This window comes from Cyclopterus lumpus, chromosome 14 (assembly GCF_009769545.1).
Source record: "Cyclopterus lumpus isolate fCycLum1 chromosome 14, fCycLum1.pri, whole genome shotgun sequence".
In the NCBI taxonomy this organism is placed as follows: Eukaryota; Metazoa; Chordata; class Actinopteri; order Perciformes; family Cyclopteridae; genus Cyclopterus; species Cyclopterus lumpus.
The window spans coordinates 13,607,926-13,617,277 of record NC_046979.1 but is presented as its reverse complement, the minus strand read 5'-3'; the positions used below and the strand labels follow the sequence as shown (position 1 = coordinate 13,617,277).

At 41.5% G+C, this 9,352-nt stretch overlaps 1 pseudogene; it reads left to right on the top strand.

The window, feature by feature from the left end:
- The first annotated feature begins 424 nt into the window (after nt 1-424).
- On the top strand, nt 425-8,982 carry LOC117743231 (annotated as a pseudogene).
- Nucleotides 8,983-9,352: the final 370 nt, after the last annotated feature.

The window sequence follows — 9,352 nt, the reverse complement described above, 5'->3', positions numbered from 1 at the left end:
TTTGTTTCGTTGTTTCTATATATGTTTCTTATTCATATTCTCGCTATAAAGTCCACTGCAACAGTCTCACAAAAAAAGAAGTTACACAAGAATATTCTGTTAACAAGATACGGTTTACAGAATGTTTACCTAAATTAACCGAAAACGTAGATTATTAAGAACCAGTATGATAATAGTACAATATATATTTAGTTTGAACTCACCAAAAACAGGTATAATCAAACAGTCGGTTTGAACGTGTTGCCTCTTTTACAGAAGACCAAACATGAATAGACAGAGAATGCGCTGTTGCCCACACAAGATGACCGTACTATGTTGTCCTTTGTCATGAATGCAGATTTGGAATAAACTGCTGTTACCACAAGCCTGCTCAGCTCCATGAGATTCATTTGGCCAGGAGACATCTCACAGAGGGTTAGCAAATAACATGATGCTGTTGATTTGCTGTACACAAGTAGCAAATGCTGCCTATAATTCAGGGTGTCCATACATGTGCTATTACGATGTAAAAGTACTGTGTTTGTGTGTATCGATTTAGCCTACTTGGTGATGCAGTCCTTTTTTATACTCCAGATTTCTGGAGAGTGGTCTCGAGGACTTTTTGTGATCAAACCTGAAGATGAGGACATTCACACTGCCAATGAGCGCAGGCTAAAGGTGAAGTAGAGCGTGTTTGTTTTTCATTAAATGAGTAAAATTGGATTTCATATAATAATAACATGACTGTTCAGGGTTTGTTACATACTGTATATAGTGTTTTGTGACAATGGACATTTCTATGTTTGAGTCCTCTTACTCAATAAGGACGCAGGCATTAAATGATCTTGGGTTTTTCAGTCATCTAATTACAGGATGAATCTATTTTAATTGAAAAATAATATAATTTTTTTTAGTTCAGAACTGCGGTAAGCTCTTATTTTAGAGGTTAATGTTTGCTGTCATTCACCTACTTGTTTTTGCTCTTTTCATGGGATATGTTAAAAAGGAATACAAATAGAATAACGGCAGTCTTATCTTTTAAGTGCCAACATCATCATGGAGCAATTGGAAGAATAATCAACAAGGATAATTTTAGTATTTTTATCCTTTTAGTTATGGGCTATAAACTTAGCAGTATAATGTTTCACTGTTGGGTGATGACTGATGAGCGATGTTGTAATGTAGTCCCTTCACTGCTTGTTTTTCCTTGTTTCAGGAGCTGATAGGTGCACCTGCAGGGAAGCTGCACACTGGCAGGAGCAGAAACGACCAGGTTTGTCTTTCTAATATTAAAGCTGTAGTTGGGTACCTGATAAAGTGAGACGCTCACTGTGCTGTGTGTGTGCACCAGGTTGTGACTGACATGAGGTTGTGGCTGAGAGATGCCATCTCAACCCTGACAGACAATGCCCTACAGCTGATGTCCACCATGGTGGAGCGGGCAGCAGCGTAAGACGGATACACACTGGGACACGCAAACACACACTTGTAGCTGTGCTTTTTAAAAGTTGCCCTATATCCTCTTTCTGAACCTCAGAGAAATTGACGTCCTCTTTCCTGGTTACACCCACATGCAGAGAGCTCAGCCAATCAGATGGAGCCACTGGATTCTCAGGTGACTTTCAATTGAGTGAATCCTACACGTTATATATATTTTTCTATATATATCTCTCTGAATGAGATGATGTTTTGTTCATATCGGTCTTGTGTGTTTGTTTCCCGACTCGCTGGTTGAACCAACCTTCAGTCATGCTGTTGCTCTAAGCAGAGATGTTGACCGACTTCTGGAGATCAAGAAAAGGGTTAATGTTTTACCTCTCGGCAGGTACGCTGTGAACACACACTAACTATCTGACACCGATTTTCACCCACAGAGGGGACCAGTTAATGAGAATGATTACCTTCGCAAAATACTTTTGCGGAGGTTATGTTTTGATCGCTGTGTATTTATTTGTAAATATGTCTGTTTGTTATTCGCATAACTCAAAAAGTATTAAACCGAATCGCATGAAATTTGGTGGGATGATTGGCTGTTTGGCTGTTATCCGGGGACCATTTGATTAGATTTTGGGAGCGATCGGGTCAAAGGTCAAAATCATAAAAATGTCAAAATCATCTTTTTACCATAGCGTTTTTAATTTGTGTCTAATTTGCATGATACTAATGCCAAAATGTTCAGAACTTAATGCCCAATCGTGTGATATCCACCACGACACAATGCCGTCATTACCCTTGTTAGCGAAATGGGGGTCAAAGGTCAGGGACTCACGACCTTCCAAAATGTGCGTTTTGTGTTTTCGGCTGTTTGCAGAGACCTTTTTGCATGATGGTCAACGACTAGGACCGGAACAAATGCTCAAGCAGGACGTTAAATGCTTTCGAGTTGAGAGGCCCCTCGACCACGGTATTCACAGAGGAGGCATTATGATTCAGGCTCCACAGGGGATGGCTCCAGCGAGTTTGGACAGACTATCCACAGCACTGGAGTACACAGGAATCGCCCTCCACACCCACCGAAGGACAATCAACATCGTGACCGTGTACAGGCCTCCATCGCAGGGTCCTACGATTTTCAAAGATCGTCTTCAACAACTAATGACCACACTGGACACAGAAAACCTGACGGTCCTCCTCGGAGATTTCAATTTTGACCTGCTGGACACCCCTAACCATGACATCCTCCAGCTGATGGCTCACCACGGTTTCAGTCAGTGTGTAACCGGACCAACGACTGACCAAGGATCACTGCTGGACCACGTCTACGTCAACCAGCCAGTCACTGTACATGTGGATGTCGTGGACACATATTATTCAGACCACGATATCATTTGCGTCTCTCTGCAAATGTGACTTTTCACCTATGATGAGATGTATTCCTACTTCTAGTTCTTGTATATTATACACAATTATCACTGGTTCATGTATGACTGCACACGCTTAGGTCAGTTAGAATACTACGTTTTATTTTCGGCTGATGTATTGTTAGTAACATCTAGTTCATGTATTGTGTTTCAATAGGAGTATATATGGTGTTGTAAGTCTTCTCAAATTATTCTCAACGCAAACAAAAGTTTCAAAATTAATAAACAAAATCACAGGTATTAATCTTCATGCATTTGGCCTTGATGTTTCAATGGTAATGTTCAGGGAACTTGTTTCACGAACGTCCGGTTTTGGACATGTATGTTCAGGTACTTGTCCAAACAATTAATAAAATACATATCAACAGAACAACCATTTCTGTGTCTTATATCTTCGCAGCACATACAGTCCAAATTGTATCAAATACCACTACATGGTTTTCTTTCGAAATTAATAAATCAAGGCTGATGTTCATACATAATTATTTTGTGATGTTTACCACAATATCTGGTATCAAGTTACATCAATTTACTGTTCCCCACACTCTCATGCCAAGTACCAAAAAGTGGCTGCGGCGAAGGTATGCGCTCTACCGAGTGCCCGTTCTAGTTTGAGTATAGATTATTAACGTGCTATTGAACACCACATTACAGAGTAATAGATGTTGAGCTTGTGAAGCGTTTACTGTCGCGCTGCGACAAACGGCTGTTTTAATAATCTATGAATATATGTATTTAGTTTAATGTGTATTTATTCAGTTTGTTGAATTGATTGATCGTCTATTAATTGGTTTACAGATATTTTGACGACTATTTTGCATTATTAAACGTTTTTAGTCACAGGTGACGTCACGGAAAACACACCCAAAGTTAAGAGGTTACACATGCCTGGAGGTTAAAAGAGGTATTGCTCTGTGCAACAGGATTTTAAAATATATAGATATAACTATATATATATAAAAAAATATTGTTGCATGTGTGTATATATATGTATATTTAAGTATATTTAAGTATATATATATATATATATATATATACTTTTATATAACTATATATATATAATATATATAAGTGTGTGTATATATATCCCGTGGCGAGCACAGAAGTCCAATAGCGAGACACCATATATGAATGTATGGTGTGTATATATATATCTATATATATATAGATATATATATATTTATATATATATATATAGTATGTATCGCTCCCCCCCCTCCCACCTCCCCCCTCCCCCCTCTGCTTGCGTGAAGCAACCAGTTGGCACTTCGTCAGCAGTGAAGGAAGTGCACAATGCATCACTCCTACCGCCCCCCCACTCCGACTGCGCGCGTGCCTGCCAGAGAGGGTGTAGGGAGCAGAGTGCCCCCTCCAGCCTCTCCCTCCCCTTACTGTTTGCCCACCGTGCAAGCAGTGGGGGGAGGGGGGAGGGGGGAGGGGGCAGAGATCTAACTCTGCTCCCTCCACCCTCCCCCTCCCCTTACTGTTTGCCCACCGTGCAAGCAGTGGGGGGAGGGGGGAGGGGGGAGGGGGCAGAGATCTAACTCTGCTCCCTCCACCCTCCCCGGTCCCCTTACTGTTTGCCCACCTCGCAAGCAGTAAGGGGAGGGGGAGGGGGGAGGGGGCAGAGATCTAACTCTGCTCCCTCCCCCCTCCCCGGTCCCCTTACTGTTTGCCCACCTCGCAAGCAGTAAGGGGAGGGAGCAGAGTGGAGGGGGCAGAGATCTGGCTCATCTCTGCTCCCTCCACCCTCCCCGGTCCCAGTCTAAGGAGTCTGTTGGAAATCACTTCTATTTATATCTTTGCTTCTGTTTTCCGTGATGTCACTGCCTACGTGGCAGAGTCTTTGATCTCTCTCAGTGACGTCACAGGTGACGTCACTGAGAGAGATCAAAGCCTCAAATAACTGCTATACGCTGCCAGTGACATCATCTGTTCTGAGTTGTGGGGGAGGAGCTACTTTTCTTTTGTTGTGACATCACTGTTGTGACATCACTGAGAGAGATCAAAGCCTCAAATAACTGCTATACGCTGCCAGTGACATCATCTGTTCTGAGTTGTGGGGGAGGAGCTACTTTTCTTTTGTTGTTATTTGAGTCTTTGATCTCTCTCAGTGACGTCACAGGTGACGTCACTGAGAGAGATCAAAGCCTCAAATAACTGCTATACGCTGCCAGTGACATCATCTGTTCTGAGTTGTGGGGGAGGAGCTACTTTTCTTTTGTTGTTATTTGAGTCTTTGATCTCTCTCAGTGATGTCACAGGTGACGTCACTGAGAGAGATCAAAGCCTCAAATAACTGCTATACGCTGCCAGTGACATCATCTGTTCTGAGTTGTGGGGGAGGAGCTACTTTTCTTTTGTTGTTATTTGAGTCTTTGATCTCTCTCAGTGACGTCACAGGTGACGTCACTGAGAGAGATCAAAGCCTCAAATAACTGCTATACGCTGCCAGTGACATCATCTGTTCTGAGTTGTGGGGGAGGAGCTACTTTTCTTTTGTTGTGACATCACTGTTGTGACATCACTGAGAGAGATCAAAGCCTCAAATAACTGCTATACGCTGCCAGTGACATCATCTGTTCTGAGTTGTGGGGGAGGAGCTACTTTTCTTTTGTTGTGACATCAGAATAAACTGATGTCACTGGTAGCAGTTATTTGAGTCACAGGTGACGTCACGGAAAACACACCCAAAGTTATAAATAGAAGTGACTTCCACCAGACTTCTTAGACGGGGACCGGGGAGGGTGGAGGGAGCAGAGTAGAATCTCTGCCCCCTCCACCCTCCCCCCTCCCCTTACTGCTTGCACGGTGGGCAAACGGTAAGGGGAGGGGGGAGGGTGGAGGGGGCAGAGACGCCACTCTGCTCCCTCCACCCTCTCTGGCAGGCGCACAAGCGGTGGGGGGAGGGGGGAGGTTGGAGGGATGCATACTGTATATTTACATATACAGTATGCATCCCTCCAACCTTACTGCTTGCGCGGGGTGCAAACAGTAAGGGGTATATATATATATATATATATATATATATATATATATATATACACATTATATATATATATATATATATATATATATATATATATATATATATATATACACATCATATATATATATACACACCATATATATACAGTATGTATCTCTGGCCTGAATGTTACCATAGTGCAGCAGACAGATAGAAAACCTCTTTAATTTCTTAAAAGTTGGTTTAATTTAGTTTTTGGCCAGAAGATGAACCATCTAGGCGCATCTCGCCCCTCCCCCTCCCCTTACTGTTTGCACCCCGCAGTTGTTGTTGTTTTCAGTGGCGCCATCGCTGGAACCCCATTCGACATCGACAGGGAGCTGCTGCGGAAAGGTCAGGCTACTAAAATACTACCAGATTATTAGTCTCCTGTCAAACGTGCACTCATGAGGCAGCTGTCTTTTGTGTCTTGTTTGTTAATGAAATGCGTATTTCACATCTCCTCATCGGTAGAGTTGGAGTTTGATAGCATCAGTCTTAACAGCATGGATGCCACGGGCCAACGGGACTTTGTGGGTACGTAAACCATACATGAGTGTCAGCTCTCATCTATTACAATGAAATGGCCCTTTTTCTGTTTTCCTAAGTGACCTCTTGTTTGCATGTGTGTTTCTTTAGCGGAGTTCTTGTTCTGGGCTTCGTTGTGTTTGACCCATCTCAGTAAGATGGCCGAGGACCTGATGCTGTACAGCACAAAAGAGTTCTCCTTTATCTCTCTCTCTGACGCTTACAGGTGAGTTTAGCTTTTATTACGTGGTCCTTAATTTACAGTTTGCTTATGTTCTTAAGGCTGCACACACTTTAAAACATTAATTTGTGGTTATTTACTTCTCCATGTGTGCATTAATTAATATTTAATATGTTTAAAGCTCTGGGTGAATTTTAATGGTGAGTGATGTTTGTAAAACATTGATTACTGCACTTGATGATAAATGTGTACATCTGATCATTTTAATAGAAATTCATTAATGTAACCTTTTTTTTGTCAAATGTCAAAATGTGTGATATATTTGTATAATTTCATCAAACATATGTGATTAGACACGGTTGCTTCCTGTTTCAATGCCAAAATAAATCCTTTTCTAATCTTTTACTGATCATAAAAGGATGAATGTGTCAATGTGCATCGACCGCAGACTTTTCACTCTGTCCACCATCAGCTAGAAGCTTTTGTCTGTAAGATCAGATCCTTCATGGGACTTTCTGCAGAATCAAAGCTTTCTTGTCAAACTTTTGACTTTCCGTATTTCAGTGTGCTGGGTTCATGATGACACTGAAGGGCCTGCCCAGCAGCTACAACAAAGACCTGCAGGTATGAAAGTGTGTCTTTGTGCTTTCACTTCATAAAAGGACTTTCTCTCTAACTTTACACACTGTCCTTCTTCACCAGGAGGACAAGGAGGCCATGTTTGACTGCTATGATACGGTTCACGCTGTGCTGCAGGTGACAACTGGAGTCATGTCAACTCTCAAGGTCAGAGACTTAAAACATTATTTTGAAAAAAACTTGGTTGTGACTACTTGCTTTTACTTTTATATAAAACCTTTTTCTTTTTGTTACACCCAAGAAAAAAAGTGTTCAGAGTCTGTCACTGTTTGTCGTTGCATTGTCAGAGGCACATAATGTAGAAACCATGCATGTATAAAGAAGGTGATATTTACAACATCCCAGATTCACCAATTTCACAGCACTGCAAACTATTTCCTGATCTTGGTTTGATAGCCTTTTAATGTTCCTCCTGTAAAAAGCAGCATTGTCGACTTGTAACAAACATTAAAAGAGGAGAAAATGTATTCAAACTGATTTGGATTCAATTAGATTGTCGGCTGACAATAAGTGATTTTCCTTTCAAAAGACAACATGACAATGATTCTGTTTTCGTTGATGTTTTAGATTAACCAGAGTGTGATGGAAGCCGCTCTCAGTTCGGACATGTTGGCTACTGACTTGGCCTACTACCTTGTGAGGAAGGGGGTGAGTGGTGTTTAGCTATACTCCCATTCAAATGCAAATTGCAAGAGTATTTTAATTTTTTTACCAAATTTGATTCTAAATAATCTGAAGCTGAAGAAGGAGGCCTTTCGAGCCTGATTGGTCGAGGGGTCTCCTGAAGCAGCTGACGGGTACCGGCAAGCCAGAAGAGCTACAGCTGCGGACAAAAGAACTAATATATGATTTAATGTGTATTTGTGTGTAATCGTGTGTTATTCTGTGTTGCAGGTGCCGTTCAGAGAGGCCCATGGTATTTCAGGTAAAGCTGTGTTTGCAGCTGAATCCAAAAATATCGCCCTGAATCAACTCACTGTGGGTGACCTGAGTGCTGTTAGGTGACTCTCTTCTTCTCATTCTAACATTAAACACCTTGTTTAATGAAACAGGATTGTTAGGATTTTCTACAACAGCCATTTAGATTTTCTCAATTTACCCTCTCTTTCTCCATTTCAGCCCTCTGTTTGGAAGTGACGTATCCTCAGTGTGGGACTACAGGAGCAGTGTGGAGCAGTACAGCGCCCCCGGAGGCACAGCCAAGTGTAGCGTTGCTGCACAGGTAGAACACCTGAGGAACTGGCTCCATGTTTTAGTTTGTACTGCAGAACGCCCTGTGGATTTTCACTCCGATGCCTCTCGACAACCTGTTCACGGTTTTTAGTTGGAACTATAAAGCATGGATCCGCCTTTTTCGGAGAATCATCAGGATGCTCAATAATGCAAATTCCTCCACTTTGGGGAAGGAATCCGAAGTGTGTTAACAGAACATCAGGCAATGTCTGATCAGCACCGATCCTCAACAACGCCCAGTCATGCTTGTGCCCTGACGCATCATGGCAGTTTTCAAATCCAGCAACTTCTTCCACTTCTACTCCTGACTCCATCTGGCCTACACTTTCATAAGAGAAATCGACTGTGAGCTTCTCATTAAGCTGCCCTGTACTCTCATTTTTTCTTTTTCAGGCTGAGTTGTAATGACAGACAAGAAGGTGATGTAGTATCTTACCAACAAGAAAAGGTCATACAAATTATTAACTGTTACAGTACACATGGAATCCTCATTATCAATGATATGTATTGTGATTTACTAATGACACCGCAATAAAAACCACAGATGTAACATGGCCATTAGTCTTTTTTGCGTGTGGCATGACAACATTGTATTAAACCTATCCAACCAGTGTGTGCACCTCTTTTGTTACTGGAGCACCTATATCTCGCTCACTCTTATACACAAAACTTAAGAGACCAAACGAAACCTAATGTGCATCGTATTAAACCAAGGAATGTATAACCTATTAACCAAATTAATAACAATACATATGCCTAAAATAATATTAGATTTCAACAAAATAGTAAATGCCGATTTTGTATAACTTAAAATTGGCATGATGCCCTATTACATATTTATATAATCAGCAACTCATATCCAAGCAACCAATACCACAGATAAAGTGTTTTGTCATTACTTTAGGCTAATGTGAGTAATATGTA